The following is a 21,537-nucleotide window of genomic DNA, read 5'->3' as shown; positions in this document are numbered from 1 at the left end:
GAAGGTCTTAATACTTTATAATAATTAGTTTTGTTCTCTATCGTGGAAGTGAGGTGGAGAGGGCCAGCAGCTTTAAATTCCTTGCTGTCAACATATCAGAGGATTTGCTCTGGGACCTGTACATAAGCATCATTACAAAGAAGGCACAGCAGCATCTCTATTTCTCAGAGGTTTGCGCAGGTTCAGCATTTCATCTAATACTTTGACAAACTTCTCCAGATGTACAGTGGTGTCTGTCAATCTTATTTGTTTATGCATTTTTTTTGTAAAATTCGATTTTTCCTGTAAGTTCCTGCAAGAAAATTAATCCCGAGCTACTATATGGTGACATACATATATGTACTTCATTAAAAATTTTAAATTGAAATTTGCATTATATAAAGTAGTGTGAGAAGAGATTCATGTGGAGCTTGATCCCATTTTGCACCATTTAGTTAATAGTCTGTTTCCTTGGTGTGAAGTGTTGTATAATGTATCCAGTTCCAAAATTTCTTTCATCGTGAAGTTAACCACAATACGTATGGGTTCCTTCCCTCTATCTGTGTGCGTTATTGTGAAACAGAACACTTTTCCATTGAGCTGGATAATGACAGAGATGAGGAAGCAAAAATCAGAAGTGCACATCTCATGGATTAAGTTTCCACTCTGAAACAAAACTAATATTATTAAAATTTTCTGTTCTGCAGTTGAAAATCTATTCTCATCTGCATTTGGTCCAATAGTTTTTTTTCTTATTTCCCAAATGGAATTAAACAAAAAAAAAAGTTCTAAACAGCTTTTAGATGGCTTTAATTATATGTGCATTCAACTCAATAGTGAGCCCGGCTGCTTCCCAGTTAAGCAATCAGTCATTAATTATCCAAATCCAAGTTGTCATTAAAATGTCTAGTTGGAGATAGAATATGCAAATCTGTATCAGAATCAGGTTTAATATCACTGACATATGTTCTGAAATTTGTTGTTTTGTGGCAGCAGTACTTTGCAAAGCATAATAAAAATTCCATATCACAATTAGAAATATATTAAAGTTTTAATTAAGTAAGCAGTGCAAAGAGAAAGCAAAAAATGGCAAGGTAGTGTAAATTTGATGGCAGAGGGGAAGAAGCAAATCCTAAAATGTGAGTGTGTGTCTTTAAGCTCCTGTATCTCCTCCTTGATAGAAGCAATGAGAACCTTTTGTTTTTTTTTCAATCAATATTCCTCTACCTCTCTTCTTTTCCTGAGTTTTGGGCTCTAGAGTCTAATATGCTTTGTCAATTTTCCACTGTTCCATTTCCAACTATTTATTCCCTATCTACAGAATAGTCACAAGTCGGTACAAGCGTCTTTGGCAGGGATATGCATTAAATCCTTAAAATCAGAGGGCAGGCATTTGAATGTGGGTCCTATTATGTATTTGTTTAGTTAATTATTGGGGATGTGCCAGTGTGATGTCTTCTTTGCCATGCAGTATATTTCCTGTATTATCTGTGCATGTTAGTTGGTCTATTGAAACAAACCCAATGCAAATTGATTTTATTTACTTTTTACCTTGATCCTTAGGGCAAGTTCATTTGCCCAAATTAACAAATAATACACCAATATAAAGAGCAAAAATTGCAAATAGCATAAACACACAAACAATGATGAGCAGGAGAATGGCCCCTTAAATTATGCACATTATGAGTCCATTATTAAGCACCCTCACCATGCAGGACATGCCCTCTTCTCAATACTACTATCAAAGAGGTGGTACAGGGGCCTAAAGAGGCATACTCATTGTTTTAGGAACAGCTTCTTCCCCTCCACCATCAGGTTTTTGAATGGTCCATGAATACTACCTCACTATTTCTTCTTTGCTCTGTATTGCTGCCACAAAACAAAAAAAAAAATCATGACATATACGTATCATTGATAATTAATCCAATTCTCATTTTTGTGTGTGCTGCTTGGATTTCCAGCATCTGCAGATTTTCTCATCTCTGATTCTTGTGTATCATGTTCACAATTGGTTCCTTGAGGCTGTTATGGTCGTGGGATGGGGGTTGGGGGGGGGGGTTGTGTAGTTGGGATAAGCTCTCACTACTAATTAAATGCTCTCAATGGCAACCATCCAAAATAGCCTCTGACAACCAAGGTCAGTTCCCAACTTCCATGTGTGGCTTAGCTACTAAGCCCGGTGGAACTATTTCTACTAACAGGAGAAGGGGCAAAGGAGGATTATTGCTGCTTAAAACCAGTTACTTTGGGCAGACGGGGCTCATCAGCCACAGTTGGAAGAAGGAGCTGCTAAGCTGGAAGAGGGAGCACACTGATCCCAAACCTCTGACACCTTGTGCACATGGTCACTCATGGTGAAGACTTTGGAAGTAAACTCCACGGTAAAATAAAGAGAAGGAGTCCCTAAGGCAGTCCTATGTTAAGTTCAATACTGACTGGCAACTCTGCAATGTTGCCGGTGCCAAACTGTATCGGTCTCTGCCGTTCCTTTGGATTCATCAGCTGTGTGCAGAAGAGCCTGCTGCACGGGAACAGCTCTCCACATCATGCTACCCTGGCTTGCATTTCTAGACATCTAGGACACAATATCCATGGTTAACCTCATGTTTCTCTCCCAGAACATAATGTTACGTACCCTGTAACGGGTTAGAAAGAACCAGCAGAAATGGACACACCTGGAATCTGAGTCTTCCGTTATAAACTCTATTTTACTAGTAACTGTGTGATAAAGTAATATAAAACAAGGTAAAGTAAACAGGTTAGCAAAGTATATGCATATACATAGGTGAGTAAATAAGGTTCCCAAGCTCCCCAACTCAGGTGATTAGGTGATAGGGTCTTACGGTGGTATGGTAGGTGATGCACTATCAATAACTCTCTGAGACGTGAGGCAAGATATCAGCTTTTATTGACTGGAAGAAAGAACAAGCAAAAATTGACCACCATGCTACATCCTGGAGACTGAGGGCAGGGCTCAGGCCCCAATCGCCTTTATACAGGGGTCTGTGGGAGGAGCCACAGGAGCAGTCAGCAGGGGGGGAGGGGGCGTGTCCAGACAGGTATATGTAGTTCACCACAGTAGGTAATCAGTTCAGTTCCAGAATTTGATTTGAGTAGAGTTGGAGAGAGAGAGCGATAGGGAGTTGGTCTGTCTTCCCAATGCAGATGCCAATGCTAATCCTCCACGTCATCCTCCTGCTCCTGAAACTTATTTAAGATCACCATCTTGCGACCACAAAAAGGGGACCACTTCCACGGTAACACTATCAACCCACGCCAGGGTTAAACACACTGATAGAGTTCCACCGGTCACTCCTTTGTCCACATTGTGAGCAAAAACCCCACCCTTGTCGTGGGCACACAAAGCTCACCAGTGTCCTCTTTGCCTCTGGCGTCGTGTGTCACTTGTATGTCTTGTGTGTCTGATTAAAAAGTCAACTGACCTTGCATGTATCTCCAAGTGCTGAACTCGAGCTGTCCATCATATAGCTCTGCCTTTCAGTTTCCAAGGCAACTCACAGACTTTCTCTCTCTCCCTGCTGCTAAATTAGCACACAAGCTGTTTGCTGCCCCCCTCTCTCTCTCGCTCTCTCTCTCTCTAAGGAACAGTCCACTTTAGAATAATCCTTCAGATCTTGTCAAAATAGAAACCTGGAAAATCTATAGCACAATAAAGGCCTGTCGGCCCACAATGCAGTGCTGAACATGTACTTACTTTAGAAATTACCTAGGGTTACACACAGCACTCAAATTTTCTAAGCTCCATTTATGTATCCACGAGTTTCTTAAAAGACCCTATAGTATCTGTCTCCACCACCGTCACCAGCAGCTCATTTCACGCACTCACCACTCTCTGCATAAAAAACTTACCCCGGACATCTCCTCTGCATCTACTTCAAAGCACCTTAAAACTGTGCCCTTTCATGTTAGCCATTTCATCCCTGTGAAAAAACCTCTGACTATCTGCAAAATCAATGCCTTTCATCATCTTATACACCTCTATCAGGTCACCTCTTATCCTCTGTCGCTCCAAGGAGAAAAGGCCGAGTTCACTCAATGTATTCTTGTACGGCATGCTCCCCAATCCAGGTAACATCCTTGTAAATCTTCTCTGCACCCTTTCCATAGTTTCCACATCCTTCCTGTAGTGAGGTGACCAAGTGGGGTCTGATAAGGGTCCTATATAGCTGTAGCATTACCTCTCGGCTCTTGAACTCAATTCCATGGTTGATGAAGACCAATGCACTGTATACCTTCTTAATCACACAGTCAATCTGAGTGTCATACGGACACAGACCCCAAGATCCCTCTGACCCTCCACACTCCCAAAAGTCTTACCATTAATACTATATTCTGCCACCATATTTGGCCTACCAAAATGAACCACTTCACACTTATCTGGGTTGAACTCTATCTGGCACTTCTCAGCCCAGTTTTGCATCCTATCAATGTTCCGTTGTAACCCCTGACAGCCCTCCACACAATCCACAATACCCAAGCATTTGTGTCATCAGTAAATTTACTAACCCATCCCTCTACTTCCTCATCCAGGTCATTTATAAAAATTGCAAAGAGAAGGGGTCCCAGAACAGATCCCTGAGGCACACAGCTGATGACCGACCTCCATGCAGAATATGACCCATCTATAACCACTATAATTATTGCCTTGCCTTCTGTGGGCAAGGCAATAATTCTGGATCCACAAAGCAATGTCCCCTTGGATCTCATGTCTCCTTACTTTCTCAATAAGCATTGCATGGGGTACCTTATCAAATGCCTTGCTGAAATCCATATATACTACATCTACTGATCTACCTTCATCAATGTGTTTAGTCGCATCCTCAAAAAATTCAATCAGGTTCGTAAGGCATGACCTGCCTTTGACAAAGCCATGCTGTCTACTACCATTCATATTATGCCTCTCCAGATGTTCATCAATCCTGCCTCTCAGGATCTTTTCCATAACTTTTACTAACCTCTGAAGTAAGAATCATGAAGTACATGTTGCCTTGTGTGTGAGATTAACAGAAGGATAAACCTCCAAGTCAATTTGAACACAACAATCTCCTTCTGCTAAATTTCATACACTTAAATTATTCTTCTAACCTGTGCACAAGCTATTTGCACTGCATTTTCTCTACAACTGTAACACTAATCAGAATTAGGTTTAATATCACCAACATATGTTATGAAATTTGGTGTCTTTGTGGCAGCTGTACAATGCAATACATAATAACAGAAAAAACATGAATTGCAGTCAGTATATACATATATATCTTTTGCACTTCTTATGCATTGTAACACACACACACACACACACACACACACATAAATTATTATGTATATATGTGTGCTTCTAATCTGCTGACAACACTACACTGATTGGTCTTATCTCAAACAATAACAAGGTGGCCTACAGGGAAGAAGTAATCTCTCTGACACAACGCTATCAAGAAAACAATCTCTTTTTCAATGTCACAAAAACAAAGTTGCTGGTTGTGGACTACAGGAGGAATGGAGATGGGCTAACTCCTATTGACATCAATGGATCTGGGTTGAGAGGGTAAACAGCTTTAAGTTCCTCAGCATCCACATCACCGAGGACCTCACGTGGTCTGTACACACCAGCTGTGTGGTGAAGAAGGCACTACAGCACATCTTTCACCTCTGACAGTTGAGGAAGTTTGGTATGGGCCCCCAAATCCTGAGAACTTTCTACAGGGGCACAATTGAGAGCATCCTAACTGGCTGCATCACTGCCTGGTATGGGAACTGTACCACCATTAATTACAGGACTCTGCAAATAATGGTGCGGACAACCCAGTGCATCTGTAGTTGTGAACTTCCCATGATTCAGGACATTTTCAAGGACACGTGAGCAAAAAAGGCCCAAAGGATCATTGGAGACCCAAGTCACCCCAACCACAATCTATTCCAGCTGCTACCATCCTGGAAACGGTACCATAGCATAAAAGCCAGGACCAATAGGGTCCAGGACAGCTTCTTCCACCAGGCCAACAGACTGATGAACTCAAGCTGATTTGAGTGTACTCTTTATTACAGTGACTGTTCTGTTTACTATAAATTATTATAAATTACTATGATTGCACATTGCACATTTAGATGGAGATGTAACATAAAGATGTTTACTCCACATCTATGTGAAGAATGTAAGAAATATAGTCAATTCAATACAATTAAAAAAGTATTTTAAAAAATTGAAATAAAAAAGTAGTGAGGTAGTATTCAGGGGTACAATGACCATTCAGAAGTCAGATGGCAGAGGGATAGAAGTTGTTCCTGTATTTTATGCAATTTCCCAATTTGCTAACATATTTTAAGTCAAGTTTTAGGTGCTGAAATGATCTAGCTTTTGAGATGTGTTCAACAAACAGATGGCAAAAGTGTGTAAGGACTGACCATGTTTCAGATATCCTAAATGCACATTCACAATATTGGAATACAGGGATGAAATAAGGACTAATTGTGAAAGGCCTAATGATTCATATAATCAGATCGGGGTCTATGAGGTGTCCAGGGAGGGGCAGCATCTCTGCTAAAAGGGCTTGTCCTGTGCCCCTCAGGAGAGCTCATCAACCTTTGGTCCTCACCTGACACTTAGCTCTCAACTGTGGCTCTAAGTAGCAGTTTGCATGTGGCAGCAGCCACACCATGGTACTCTGCTTCAATAAGTGGGCTAAACCAAGTGAGGGTAGCCATTTAGCCTGAAATGCCAGTGAAATATCCTAGCATGCAAAGTCAGTTTCAGTGGACTGGGCGAATGAGATTAGCAGCCAGGAAGGTGTTTCTGCAGAGCTCCATGGAGACCAAAGGCCATGGCAAGGAACAGAGATGTCCACTGCAGCCAAGGAGACGTCCAGTTGTGATGATCACTTGTTCCCCTAGAATAGGGCTTCTGAGGTCGAGAGAGTGGAACTCTCCTAGTGCAACAGCTTTTCCACTTAAAAATCTTTGCTGCACAGATTCCTATCATCATTGTTGAAATCAATGGACAACCAACAATGATTAAAATCTGGTTTCCACTCAATAAAATGTTTTAATTCCTTCTATGAAATAGGTTGGTGAAGAGCAGTAGAAAGAACTATAGTTAATTAATTATTGTGAATATGCTTTGTTAACATTGATTTCTTTGAACTTGTTTCATTGGCTTCGAGGTTCTCACACCTATACAAAAGTTGACCACCTGAGTTTCGCTCTGCTTTTTCGTCATTTCCATAGTGGTGGTTTGTCAGTTTAGGTTCAATAGATTCAATAGGTGAATTTAATGTCAGAGAAATGTATACAATATACATCCTGAAGTTCTTTTGCTTTGCAAACATCCATGAAAGCAGAATGAATGACAGTCAAACATCAGAACCCTAAGAGCCACCCCCCCAGCTCCTCCCTCCCACACACAAGTAGCAGCAAGGTAACAACCACCCCCCACCAGCAAAAAAACATTAGCACCTTCTGCCAAGCACTCAAGTGTGCAGCAAAACATCAATAAATACACCGACTTGCAGTACCTCAAAGACTACTCATTCACCCAGTAATTCGACATACCACAGGCTCTCTTTCTCCCTGATAAAGGAAAAAACAACTTTCCTTTTTCACAGCCAGAGGGGGGACATAACAAACAACTCACTAATTTATGATGTTAAATGTCTGTTGCATCGCCTTTTCTAAGCTCTGCACCCAGAGAGTTGCCCCCAGGGCTCAGGTCTCTGGACACATAGCCCATGGCAGCTAACCCTCTGCTCCTGATATTCTGTGTTCTCCCATGCCACTTCAGTCAGGGACGCTAGCCTTGAATCAGCACATCTCCTGTGCCATGAAAATCTGGAACCCAGATGGCACACTAGTCTTCCAGACCACTTCATTGGGATATCAAAAAGCAGCTGGTTGTGAGGCCCTGACAGCAGGTCCCTTTCCCTCAGTCAGAGTGTAACACAAATCAGGGTCTTCAAAGGAACCTTGAAAGGGAAAAAAGGAGATATTAAAGATATAAATAGAAGTACTCCACCATTTTAGTCTATTTTGAAAGGGTCTAGTTATTACTAATCACAATTTCAAGGTAAGGAGTTGATGCTTCCAGGAAACAAAGCAAATTAAACACACAGCTTATTTTAAAGTGAAGAGTAATTCTTTACAGAAATATATAAATTACCAAGGATTTCTAAACACAAGCTTAAAAAATATCAGAGTTGCAGACAAAATATTCATCTATCTCAGGAAGCAAGGTAAAGAGATGAATTCTCTCCCTTCTCTGTCACTCTAACATTTATATATTTGTTAAATTAATTGGCATCATCTGATATTTTTCAACTACATTATCAGGCCACGTAGAGTGTTTAACTAGGCCAACGTGGATCCCACTGTTTCTCTTGATTAAGTCAGCAAGTTAAGCAAACTGTATCGGTTAGAAGCCAAAGAGAAAGCAAAGAATACCAGTTGGAAGTTTAACCCATTGAACAACAAATATCTTGCACATTGGTGAATTTTTGGTGCTGTGCTAAGAAGAAATATAGTGAAAAACAAACCGATAAACTTTGGTTCCTCCTGCTGTGTTTAGCAGATCTGAAAATGGTAGTAAGCCTTTTTGAGGCCTGTAAAGTGAATTTCCATCACATCAGTAGCAGTGGTAATAGTATGGAAAAGGGAGACTACTGATAAATTTATTCATCAGGAGAATAGGAATGAATATCTAAGTGAACAAAAATTTTCCTAAACAATTGAAAGAAATAAATATTACTATAACAGATGATCTCTTTGGTTCAAGAGCATGATGACTGAGGTGTGATAACTTCCTGAACCAAGTGGTGTGAGCCCTGAAGCTCCTGCACCTTCTTCCTGATGGCAGCAGTGAGAAGATAACATGTCCTGGCTGGTGAGGGTTCCTGATGATGGATGCTGCTTTCCTGCAACAGTGTTTCATGTACTTGTGCTCAATGGACTCTGATGGTCTGAGCTGTATCTACTACTTTAGGATTTTCCATTTAAAGGCATTAGTGTTTCCATACCAGGTTGTGATGCAGCTGGTCATTATACTTTCCACTACGTATGTATAGAAGTCTGTCAAAGTTTTAGATGTCATACAGAATCTCTGCAACTCCTAAGGAAGTAGAGGTACCACTGTGCTTTCTTCATAATTGCATGCACGTGCTGACCCCAGGACAGGTCCTCTGAAATAATAACTCCACAGAATTTAAAGTTGCTGACCTTCTCCACCTCTGGTCCTCTGATGAGGACTGGCTGGTAGACCTCTGATTTCCTTCTCCTGAAGTCAATAATCAGCTCCTTGGTCTTGCTGACATTGAATAAGAGGTTGTTGCTATAGTCCCGCTCAGCCAGATCTTCAATCTCCCTCCTATCTGCTGATTTGTCACCATCTATGACAGTGTTTTCATCAGCAAACTTGAAAATGGCAATTGAGCTGTGCTTAGCCACACATTCATAAGTATAAAGCAAGTAGAGCAGGTAGGCTGAGCACACAGCCTCATGGTGCAGCTGTACTGATGGAGATTGAGAAGATGTTATCTGAAATGCCAATCTGAAATTATGGTTTGCAAATGAGGAAATCAAGGATCCAATTACACAAAGAGGTATTGAAGCCAAGGGTATTAGTTATTAGTTTTGAGGGGATGATGGCATTGAATGCTGAGATATAGTTGATAAAGTGCTTCCTGATGTCCAGATGTTCCAGTGAAGAGCAAATAAGATGATATCTGCTGTGGCCCTATTGATCTGAAAGCAAACTGTAGCAGATCTAAGTCCCTTCTCAGCAGGAGTTGATATGTTTCATCACTAACCTCTCAACCTCCCTGATGGAGCTTGTGATGATTCCTCCGAGTTTATTCCTTCTCCAGAGCAGAGAGAAAAGCTATTCAATTGGAGTTAGGATTAAAAATTAGAGGATATTGTATAAATGTCTTTGACCAGAGTTGAGAAGATAAAATGAAGAAAAAATATTTTATACAACAGGATTTGTATCTAGCCTGGTCTGTCATAATGGTGATGGTTGTTGAAGCGGGGGAGGGGTAAGAGGGAGTTGTGGAGGTAGTAGACAACATGTCAAAAAAGTGTACTTTAGTAAGTATTTGAAAGGAAGGAAGAATGCTGCAGAGCTATGAGAAAGTTTCTGTGAGAGGAGAGCATTAGAATAATTGGATTGCTCCTGGAAAGAGCCAAGAGAAGCTCTCTATTTAACCATCTTCCATGCATTGAGTTTTCTGCGATCCCATAGTACTGTCATTTTGTAATGTATTTGCATTAAATAACCACTTGGCCATGCACACTGATACCATGTAAACTCACCAAGTGCAGTTTTTCCACCCCAAAGGTATTAATTTTATAATCCGTCCTGAGAAGTGTTTCACAAATGTAAGCATGACTTGGAGATACCTTTAAATCTCTGTCATCAGTTACATAATAAGCAATTCCTGTTGCCATGTCAGCCAGAGTTATGACAGCAGAAACTAAATTTGATTATACCATCACCTTCAGGGCAAGATATTGAGATTCAACAATAATAAATCAGTCATTGTTACGATAAGCAAGGTGAAGGGTACTTGTTTAAGAGATTTGTGGTTTTTTTAATGGTGCAGTTTCCATTACTGGGTTGGAAAAGTCAACCATTCGTTATTGATTCCACACATCAAGATGTGGACATCTAACCTGAAGGCTTTTGCATTAATTTTTAATTCATGAATTTTAGAAAGTGGTGTGCAATGCTAAATATGTCATTATGCATTTGTATGGGGATTAGTTTTTATTCTTTTACAAGGTATTGAGAAAGAAAATTCTGCATTATTGTTTGATGAGCAGCACCAAATGACCTTTCAAGAAGTAGGTGACAAGTTTTGCAAAAAAAGATGAAAATTTTGGGCACTACAGTTAGTATGACACTATTACAGCTTGGGGCTTTCGGAGTTCAATTCCGGCGCTATCCTGTAAGAAGTCTCTTTATATCTTAACTGTGGAATGTGTGGGTTTTCCCTGCATGTCCCAGTTTCCTCCTACAATCTAAAGATTAATCAGGATAGGTTAATTAGTCATTGTAAATGGTCCTTTGATTAGGTTAGGGTTAATCGGGGTTGTGGGGTTACTGGGGCAGTGTGGCTGGAAGGGACTCCATGTTAAATCACTAAATAAATAAATAAAAATTCTCAGCAACATTACATTTATGTCTTTAGCAACAATCAAATGAAACACATATACATTTTTTTTAAATCTTGAATTTATGTAGTGTCTTTCTCATAGTGAAAACAGAGCAGCAGCTGAACTGCTGGACTAAATACTTTGAAGTTCTGCTGCACAGATCCGCACTTCTAAACCTACCTGATATCCCTCCAGCCAATAAACTGCAACAAGCCTACCAGAGAGGAGATCGGGAAAATAATAAATCTGCTAAAAGAAGGTAAAGCAGCTCATCCAATTGACATACCTGGAAAAGTTCTCAAAGCTTACTTGGACACTACAGTAGAGGTGCTGTACCCTCTCATTCAGAAGATCTGGACAAAACAGCAAATACCATCAGAGTGGAATGAGTTCTACCTTGTCAAGATTCTGAAGAAGGGAGACCTTAGGAGCTGCTCCAACTATAAAGGCAACTACTCTTGCAGTCCCAGGAAAAGTCTTCTACAGGATAATACCAGAAAGGATGAAGGAGAAGGATGCTGTAGATGAACAAGCAGTTTTCTGCAATATTATTCTTCTGGCAAAAGTATAGTTTCTGGAAAATAAAATCAAAGACTTCAAAGCAAGATTGCTGTACCAGAGGTTACACCAGGGACTGGTGTGTTTTTTTGTTTTACAGAGACTTCAATATCCCTTGTCATTCTGGTCCAGCGATACAGCTCGATTGCTTCACAATTCACTGCCAATAGAACTCCCAAGTGTTTCAAAGGCAAAGGAGATAGAAAATGCTTTATGATTAACTCCTTGTGTTACACAAATGTGGCAGATCTATGTCAGTCCTGCTCACTAGATCTGAAACATTTCACAATCAAGTTCATCCATTTTATCTGCTGTGCGAGTTGTCAAACATCATCTTGATAGTCATGTGCATCCCACCTCAGATCTGTGTCAAACAGGCTCCAGACAAACTAATCAACACAATAAATGGGCATGGAACATTGAATCCTGATGCCCTCTCTATTATTTTTGGGGATTTTAACCAGGCCAGCTTGTAAAAAATCTCCAAATAATTATCATCAGCATATAACTTGCGGAACTACAGGATCCAACGCCTGGGCTACTGTTATAATACCATCAGGAGTGCTTACCATGCCACCCCATGCCCACACTTTGAAAAGTCTGATCACCTGATCACCTGGTGGTATCTCTGCTCCTCAGTAGAGGCAGAGACTGAAGACTGCAACATCAGTAGAGAGGACCAAGAAGGTATGGACAAGGGAAGCACAGGAGCACTCACAGACTGCTTCATATCAGTGAGCTGGACGGAATTCAGGGATTTGTCTTCAAGTCTGAATGAATATGCCACTGACCATTGAAACCTATGTGGATAAGTGTGTACCCATGAGAACATATCATACATACCCAGATCAAAAGCCATGGATGAACTAGAAGATCTGTAGCCTGTGGAGAGCTGAATCTGCGACATTCAAGTCTAGTGATCAGCAACATAGAAACATAGAAACATAGAAAATAGGTGCAGGAGTAGGCCATTCGGCCCTTCGAGCCTGCACCGCCATTCAGTATGATCGTGGCTGATCATCCAAACCAGAACCCTGTACGTGCTTTCTCTTCATACCCCCGATCCCTTTAGCCACAAGGGCCATATCTAACTTCCTCTTAAATATAGCCAATGAACTCGCCTCAACTGTTTCCTGTAGCAGAGAATTCCACAGATTCACCACTCTCTGTGTGAAGAAGTTTTTCCTCATCTCGGTCCTAAAAAGCTTCCCCTTTATCCTTAAACTGTGACCCCTTGTTCTGGACTACCCCAACATCGGAAACAATCTTCCTGCATCTAGCCTGTCCAATCCATTTAGAATTTTATACGTTTCAATATGATCCCCCCCTCAATCTTCTAAATTCCAGTGAGTATAAGCCTAGTCGATCCAGCCTTTCTTCATATGAAAGTCCTGCCATCCCAGGAATCAATCTGTTGAACCTTCTCTGTACTCCCTCTATGGCAAGAATGTCTTTCCTCAGATTAGGGGACCAAAACTGCACGCAATATTCCAGGTGCGGTCTCACCAGGGCCTTGTACAACTGCAGTAGAACCTCCCTGCTCCTGTACTCAAATCCTTTTGCTATGAATGCCAACATACAATTTGCCTTTTTCGCCACCTGTTGTACCTGCATGCCCACCTTCAGTGACTGGTGTACAATGACACCCAGGTCTTGTTGCATCTCCCCTTTTCCTAGTCAGCCACCATTCAGATAATAATCTGTTTTCCTGTTCTTGCAACCAAAGTGGATAACCTCAGATTTATCCACATTAAATTGCATCTGCCATGAATTTGCCCACTCACCTAACCTATCCAAGTCACCCTGCATCCTCTTAGCATCCTCCTCACAGCTAACACCGCCGCCCAGCTTCGTGTCATCCGCAAACTTGGAGATGCTGCATTTAATTCGCTCGTCTAAATCATTAATATATATTGTAAACAACTGGGTTCCCAGCACCGAGCCTTACGGTACCCCACTAGTCACTGCCTGCCATTCTGAAAAGGTCCCGTTTACTCCCATTCTTTGCTTCCTGTCTGCCAACCAATTCTCTATCCACATCAATAACATACCCCGAATACGGTGTGCTTTAAGTTTGCACACTAATCTCCTGTGTGGGACCTTGTCAAAAGCCTTTTGAAAATCTAAATATACCACATCCACTGCCTCTCCCCTATCCACTCTACTAGTTACATCTTCAAAAAATTCTATAAGATTCGTCAGACATGATTTTCCTTTCACAAATCCATGCTGACTTTGTCCGATGATTTCACCTCTTTCCAAATGTGCTGTATCACATCTTTGATAAACGACTCTAGTATTTTCACCACCACCGATGTCAGACTCATCGGTCTATAATTCCCTGGTTTCTCTCTCCCTCTTTTTTTAAAAAGTGGGGTTACATTAGCCACCCTCCAATCCTCAGGAACTAATCCAGAATCTAAGGAGTTTTGAAAAAATATCACTAATGCATCCATTATTACTTGGGCTACTTCCTTAAGCACTCTGGGATGCAGACCATCTGGCCCTGGGGATTTATCTGCCTTCAATCCCTTCAGTTTACCTAACACCACTTCACTATTAACATGCATTTCCCTCAGTTCCTCCTTCTCACTAGACCATCGGTCCCTTACTATTTCCGGAAGATTATTTATGTCCTCCTTAGTGAAGACAGAGCCAAACTAGTTTTTCAATTGGTTTGCCATGTCTTTGTTCCCTATGATCAATTCACCTGTTTCTGACTGTAAAGGACCTACATTTGTCTTGACCAATCTTTTTCTTTTCATGTATCTATAAAAGCTTTTACAGTCAGTTTTTATGTTCCCTGCCAGCTTTCTCTCATAATCTTTTTTCCCTTTTCTAATTAAGCCCTTTGTCCTCCTCTGCTGATCTCTGAATTTCTCCCAGTCCTCAGGTGTGCCACTTTTTTTTGCTAATTTATATGTTTCTTCTTTGGACTTGATACTATCCCTAATTTCCCTTGTCAGCCACGGGTGCACTACCTTCCCTGGTTTATTCTTTTGCCAAACTGGGATGAAAAATTGTTGTAGTTCATCCATGCGATCTTTAAATGCTTGCCATTGCATATCCACCGTCAACCCTTTAAGTATCATTTGCCAGTCTATCTTATCTAATTCACATCTCATACCTTCAAAGTTACCTTTAAATTCAGAACCTTTGTTTCTGAATTAACTATGTCACTCTCCATCTTAATGAGACATTCCACCATATTATGGTCACTCTTACCCAAGGGGCCTCACAGGACAGGATTGCTAACTAACCCTTCCTCATTGCTCAATACCCAATCTAGAATGGCCTGCTATTAAGTTGGTTCCTCGACATGTTGGTTCAGAAAACCACCCCGAAAACTATATAAACCATTCAGAAAACTATATAAGATAGCCAGGTACGGTCTATGGAGGGCTACCTCCAGAGCAAAAGAACAATTATGATTGAGGTTTGAGGCAAAATCAGATGCACATCAACTCTGGCAGGATTTGCAGGCCATTACTTCCTACAAAGCAAAACCCAACTTAATGAATGGCTGTGATGCCTCACTACCAGACAACCTCAATGCCTTTTATGCTTGCTTTGAAAGGGAGAATAAAACTATAGCTATGAGGATACCTGCAGCATCTGGTGACCCATCTCTGTCTCAGAGGCCAACAGACAAACGTCTTTCAAGAGGGTAGTAGGGCTCTAAAAACCTATGGTAGCCAACTGGTAGGTGTGTTCTAAGACATTCTCAGCTTCTCATTGCTACAGTCTGGAGTTCCCAGCTGCTTCAGAAAGGCAACAACTAGTGCCCGATAAGAGCTGTCTTAATAATTATCATCCAGTAGCACTCACAGCTACAGGGATGAAATGCTTTGAGAGGTTGGTTTTGGTTAGAATCAACTCCTGTCTAAGCAAGGACCTGGACCCACTGCAATTTGCCTATTGTTACAATAGGTTTATAGTGGATGCAGTCTCATTGTTCCTTCATGCAGCTTCGGACCACCTGTACAATACTAATTTTTACATCAGGCTGATATTGGTTGCCTACAGCTCAGTGTTTAACAGAACCATTTCTACAGTTCTGATCTAAAAGCTTCAAAACCTGGGCCTCTGTACTTCCCTCTGCAATTGGATCCTCAGCTTCCTCACCAGAAGAGTACAGTATGTGCACCTCCAGCTTGTTGGCAATCAGCACTGGTGCACCTCAAGGATGTGTGCTTGGCCCACTGCTCTACTCTCTCTTCACCTATGACTATGTGGCTAGACAAAGCTCAAATGTTGTCTATAAATTTGCTGATGGCACAAATATTGTTGGCAGAATTTCAGATGGTGACAAGAAGACATACAAGGTAGCTCAGTTAGTTCAGTGGTGTTGCACTCAGCATCAGTAAGGCCAAAGGTTTGGTTGTGGATTTCAGAAAGAGTAAGACAAGGGAACGTACACCAGTCCTCATCGAGGGATCAGAAGTGGAAAGGGTGAGCAATGTCACATTCCCGGGTTTAATATCTCTGAGGATCTATCTTGGGCCACACATATCGATGCAGTCACAAAGAAGGCATGACAACAGCTATATTTCATTAGGAGTTTGAGGAAATTTGGTATGTTACCAAAGATCCTCGCAAATTTCTACATGGAGAGCATCTCTATCTGGTATGGGGTGGGGGGGGGGGTGCGCAATGCACAGGATCGAAATTAGCTGCAGAAAGTTGTAAACTCAGTCAGCTTTATCATGGCCACTAGCCTCCCTAGTATTTAGAACAACTTCAAGGAGCAATACCACAAAAAGGCAGTATCCACCTTTATGGACCCCCATCAACCAGAACATGCCCTCTTCTCATTATTCTCATTATTACCATCGGGGAAGAGCTATGGGAGCCTAAAGACACACAGTCAACAATTCAGGAATAGCTTCTTTCCCTCTGTCATCAGATTTCTGAAAGGACATTGAACCCATAAACACAAACTTACTACTTGTTTTCTCATTTTGCACTACTTATTTAATAATAAATATATTTACAGTAATTTACAGTTTGTATTAGTATGTATTGAAATGTACTGCTGCTGCATAACAACAAATTTCATGTCATGCCAGTGATATTAAAACTGATTCTGAGCAGATCAGATACTCAACAAATAGCCACATTACGCATCATTGTTGAGGAATCACGAGTGGATTTCATTTCTGTTCATCAACTTTGTCGACAATAAAAAAGCCTTCAACGGTACAGTCAGAGAGACCCTGTGGAGAATCGTGTGGCACTATGGAGTACCAGGTGAGATAGTCAGACTGGTGAAGAATTTTTATGAGGGAATGTCCTGCAGAGTCAGCAATAGCATACCAGCAGCTTTCAGTTGAAGACAAGAGGGTGCCTGATGTCCCCTTTCTTGTTCCTTCTGATCATAGACTGGATCATGAAGAGATCTGCAGCACAAAATAGAATTGGGATCCAGTGGACCCTATAGAAACAACTGGAAGACATGGGCTTTGCTGATGATATAGCTCTCTTGTCCCACACCCATAAGCAGATGCAGGGAAAAGAAAAACAAGAGACTTGACAACCACGTTAGCACAAGTGGGTCTTAAGATCCACAAGAGAAAAGTCAATCTTCATTGGCCCAGTCACTCTGCAGGGAAATCCACTTGAAGAGTGAAAAGCCTTCACCTATAGTATCTGGGTAGTGTCATCGACAGACAGGGCAGCACCGAGGCAGATATTAATAGAAGGATCGGCAAAGCTAGGGTAGTCTTCATCCAACTTAAGAACATCTGGTGCTCCAGTGAGCTGTCACAGCATACTAAGATCAGGCTATTCAAAACCAATGTGAGATCTGTCCTCTTATACAGAGCAGAAACTTAGAGGACAACAAAGACTATAATTAGGGAAGGACAAACCTTTATTAACACCTGTCTGAGAAAAATTCTCTCAATCTGTTGGCCAGAAGTCATCAGTAAAATCAATCTATGGCAAGGAATGCACCAGCTGGCAGCGGAAGAAGAATTAAGGAAAAGAAGATGGAGATGGATAAGCCTAGTACCAACATCACCAGACAATAGACAATAAGTGCAGGAGTAGGCCATTCAGACCTTTGAGCCAGCACCACCATTCAATGTGATCATGGCTGATCATCCACAATCAGTACCCTGTTCCTGCCTTCTCCCCATATCCCTTGACTCCGCTATCTTTAAGAGCTCTATCTAACTCTTTCTTGAAAGCATTCAGAGAATTGGCCCCCACTACCTTCTGAGGCAGAGCATTCCATAAATCCACAATTCTCTGGGTGAAAAAGTTTTTCCTGAACTCCTTTCTAAATAGCCTACCCCTTATTCTTAAACTGTGGCCTTTAGTTCTGGACTCCCCCAACATCGGGAACCTGTTTCCTGCCTCTAGCGTGTCCAATCCCTTAAAAATTGTATATGTTTCAATCAGATCCCCCTCATCCTTCTAAATTCCAGTGTATACAAGACCAGTCACTCCAATCTTTCAACATATGACAGTCCCGCCATCCCACGAGTCAACCTCATGAACCTATGCTGCACTCTCTCAATAGCAAGAATGTCCTTCCTCAAATTTGGAGACCAAAACTGAACACAATACTCCAGATGTGGTCACACAAGGGCCCTGTACAAATGCAGAAGGACCTCTTTGCTCCTATACTCAACTCCCCTTGTTATGAAGGCCAGCATGCCATTAGCTTTCTTCACTGCCTGTTGTACCGACATGCTTACTTTCAGTGACTGATGAACAAGGACACCTAGATCTCATTGTACTTGACACCATTCAGGTAGTAATCTGCCTTCCTGTTCTTGCCACCAAAGTGGATAACCTCACATTTATCCACATTAAACTGCATCTGCCATGCATCTGCCCTCTCACTTAACCTGTCCAAGTCATCCTGCATTCTCCTAACATCCTCCTCATATTTCACACTGCCAACCAGCTTTGTGTCATCTGCAAATATGCTAATGTTACTTTTAAACCCTTCATCTAAGTCATTAATGTATATTGTAACTAGCTGCGGTCCCAGCACTGAGCCTTGCGGTACCCCACTAGTAACTGCCTGCCATTCTGAAAAGGACCTGTTAATCCCTACTCTTTGTTTCCTGTCTGCCAACCAATTTTCTATCCATGTCAGTACCCTACCCCCAATACCATGTGCTCTAATTTAGCCCACTAATCTCCTATGTTGGACCTTATCAAAGGCTTTCTGAAACTCCATGTACGCTACATCCACTGGCTCTCCCTTGTCCATTTTCATGGTTACATCCACAAAAAATTCCAGATGATTAGTCAAGCATGATTTCCCCTTCGTAAATCCATGCTGACTCGGACTGATCCTGTTACTGCGAACTAAATGTGCTGCTATTTCATCTTTTATAATTGACTCCAGCATCTTCCCCACCACTGATGTCAGGCTAACTTGTCTATAATTCCCTGCTTTCTCTTTGCTTCCTTTCTTAAAAAGTGGGATAACATTAGCTACCCTCCAATCCTCCGGGACTGGTCCTGAATCTATAGAACATTGGAAAATGATTACCAATGCGTCCACGATTTCTCAAGCCACCTCCTTAATTATCCTGGGATGCAGACCATCAGGCCCTGGGTATTTATCAGCCTTCGGTCCCATCAGTCTACCCAACACCATTTTCTGCCTAATGTGAATTTCCTTCAGTTCCTCCGTTACCTAGGTCTTTTGGCCACAAGCACTAATGTGGAATCCCCAGAGAAAGCAGAAGCAAGGTTGGCCAAAGAATACCTGGTGATGTGATCTTGAAGGTGACACTGAGAAGATGCTCCACCTAGGATCAACTTGATAGATGCCCAAGACAGGGGAATCTGGCAAGCTTCTGACAGCAGCCTATGCCCCAGTAGGGGTAATGGGTTTAACTACCTAACTAAATTTCTCATAATAAGGTGTCTCATGATGCTGCACAAGAGTTTTTCTAGAGAAACAAAATAACATCTAAGGAATATTTGCAGAGTAAAACAACTGATCAAAAGTTAGGTTTTAAAGAGTGTCTTTAAGAAATGTGAGGCAGAGAGGTGGAAATGTAGAGCTCTAAAGGTGAACACTTAATGCTCAAGGAAGTTTCTATCCCACTGTTAAAAGACTATCAAATTGTCCTCTAATAGGATAGACACTTGACCTCAGAATCTATCTCGTTATGGCTTTATACTTTCTTATTTGCCTGAGCTGAACTCTCTCTGTTGCAGCAATAATTTATTCTGTATACTGTTATTGTATTTCCTTTGCACTGCCTCAGCTGAAGTGATGAAGTGATCCATGTGGATGGCATACAAACCAAAGCCTTTTTTTTAACTGTAACTTGGTACATATGACAATAATAAATCAATTTATCAAGAAAGATGAAGCAATTAAAAATTTAAAACAATCGGGATTGTGTGAGAGGGAAGAACAGGAGCAGAAAGCAGAATCCCTGCCGGACAGCTTCGGAGACTCAGTTTCAATCCTGATCTTGTATGCTAACTATGTGGACTTTGCCTGTTTTTCCCCAGTGTCTGTTACTGCCAGGTGTTCCAGTTTCCTCCCATATTTCAAATACAAACTGAGAAGTTAATTATGTACTGGAAATTACACTTTTATGGAGTTGATCATGATAAATGTTGCTGTTTTGCAGTAACAGTGCAATAAATGACATAAAAATCTATAAATTACAAAACAAATAAATATTGCAAAATAAAGGGAAAATGAAGCAGTAATCATGGATTGTTCAGAAATCTGATGGTGGGGGGACAGAAAAGAGGCTGTTCCTAAATTTTTAAGTGTGGGCTTCAGGCTCCTGTACCCATCGTTAATGGTAGTAATAAGAAGAAGACAAGTACTGGATGATGAAAGTCTTAAATGATGGGTGTCACCTTGCTGAGGTCCTTTTGAAGTTGCATTTGATGCTGGGAAGGGTTTTGCTAGTGGCTGGAGCTGGCTAATTCTAAAGTCTAAAACCCTCTGCAGCTTCTTGTGATATGTAACAAGCTGTGATACAACTAGTCAGAATGCTCTACAGTGTACACCTATTAAAATTTATAGGAGTCTTTGGTGATATGTGAAATATTCTGAAAATCATGAAGTAGATCACTGGTGAACCTCCTTCATGATTACATAAGAACATAGAATAGTAAAGCACATTACAGGCCCTTTGGCCCACAATGCTGTGCTGACCCTCAAACCCTGCCTCAGATATAACCCCCCCCCCACCTTAAATTCCTCCATATACTTGTCTAGTAATCTCTTAAACTTCACTAGAGTGTGTGCCTCCACCACTGACTCAGGCAGTGCATTCCACGCACCAACCACTCTATGAGTCCTTTCTGCAGCTGTAATAGTATCCCTGACCAGTAATGCCTCCCCTCCTCCCCTTCCCCCCCTCTCTATCCCTTTTAAAGCACTGAAATCCGGGAATATTGAGAATCCATTCCTGCCCTGGTTCCAGCCAAGTCTCCGTAATGGCCACTACATCATAATTCCATGTATGTATCCAAGCTCTCAGTTCATCACCTTTATTTCTGATGCTTCTTGCATTGAAGTACACACACTTTAGACCTTCAACCTTACTACCTTTATACCCTTTATTCTGCTGCACTTTCCTCAAAGCCTCTCTATATGTTAGATCTGGCTAATCAACATCAATCAATATGTTGAGCCCAAGAAAGATCCTCTAAGATGTTGATGTCCAGGAACTTGAAGCTTCTCATTCTCTTCACCACTGACTTTTCATTGAGGACGAGGTGTGTTGAATTTTTAATAATGACTGCTGTGTCCTGACTTCTCCTTCCTGAAACCCATAATCAGTTCCATTGTCTTGTGAATATGGAGTGAGAAGTTGTTGCAACACTACTCTACGAGCTGAT

The sequence above is a fragment of the Hypanus sabinus genome, chromosome 1 (genome assembly GCF_030144855.1).
Source record: "Hypanus sabinus isolate sHypSab1 chromosome 1, sHypSab1.hap1, whole genome shotgun sequence".
In the NCBI taxonomy this organism is placed as follows: Eukaryota; Metazoa; Chordata; class Chondrichthyes; order Myliobatiformes; family Dasyatidae; genus Hypanus; species Hypanus sabinus.
Note: the sequence above shows the minus strand (reverse complement) of the source record.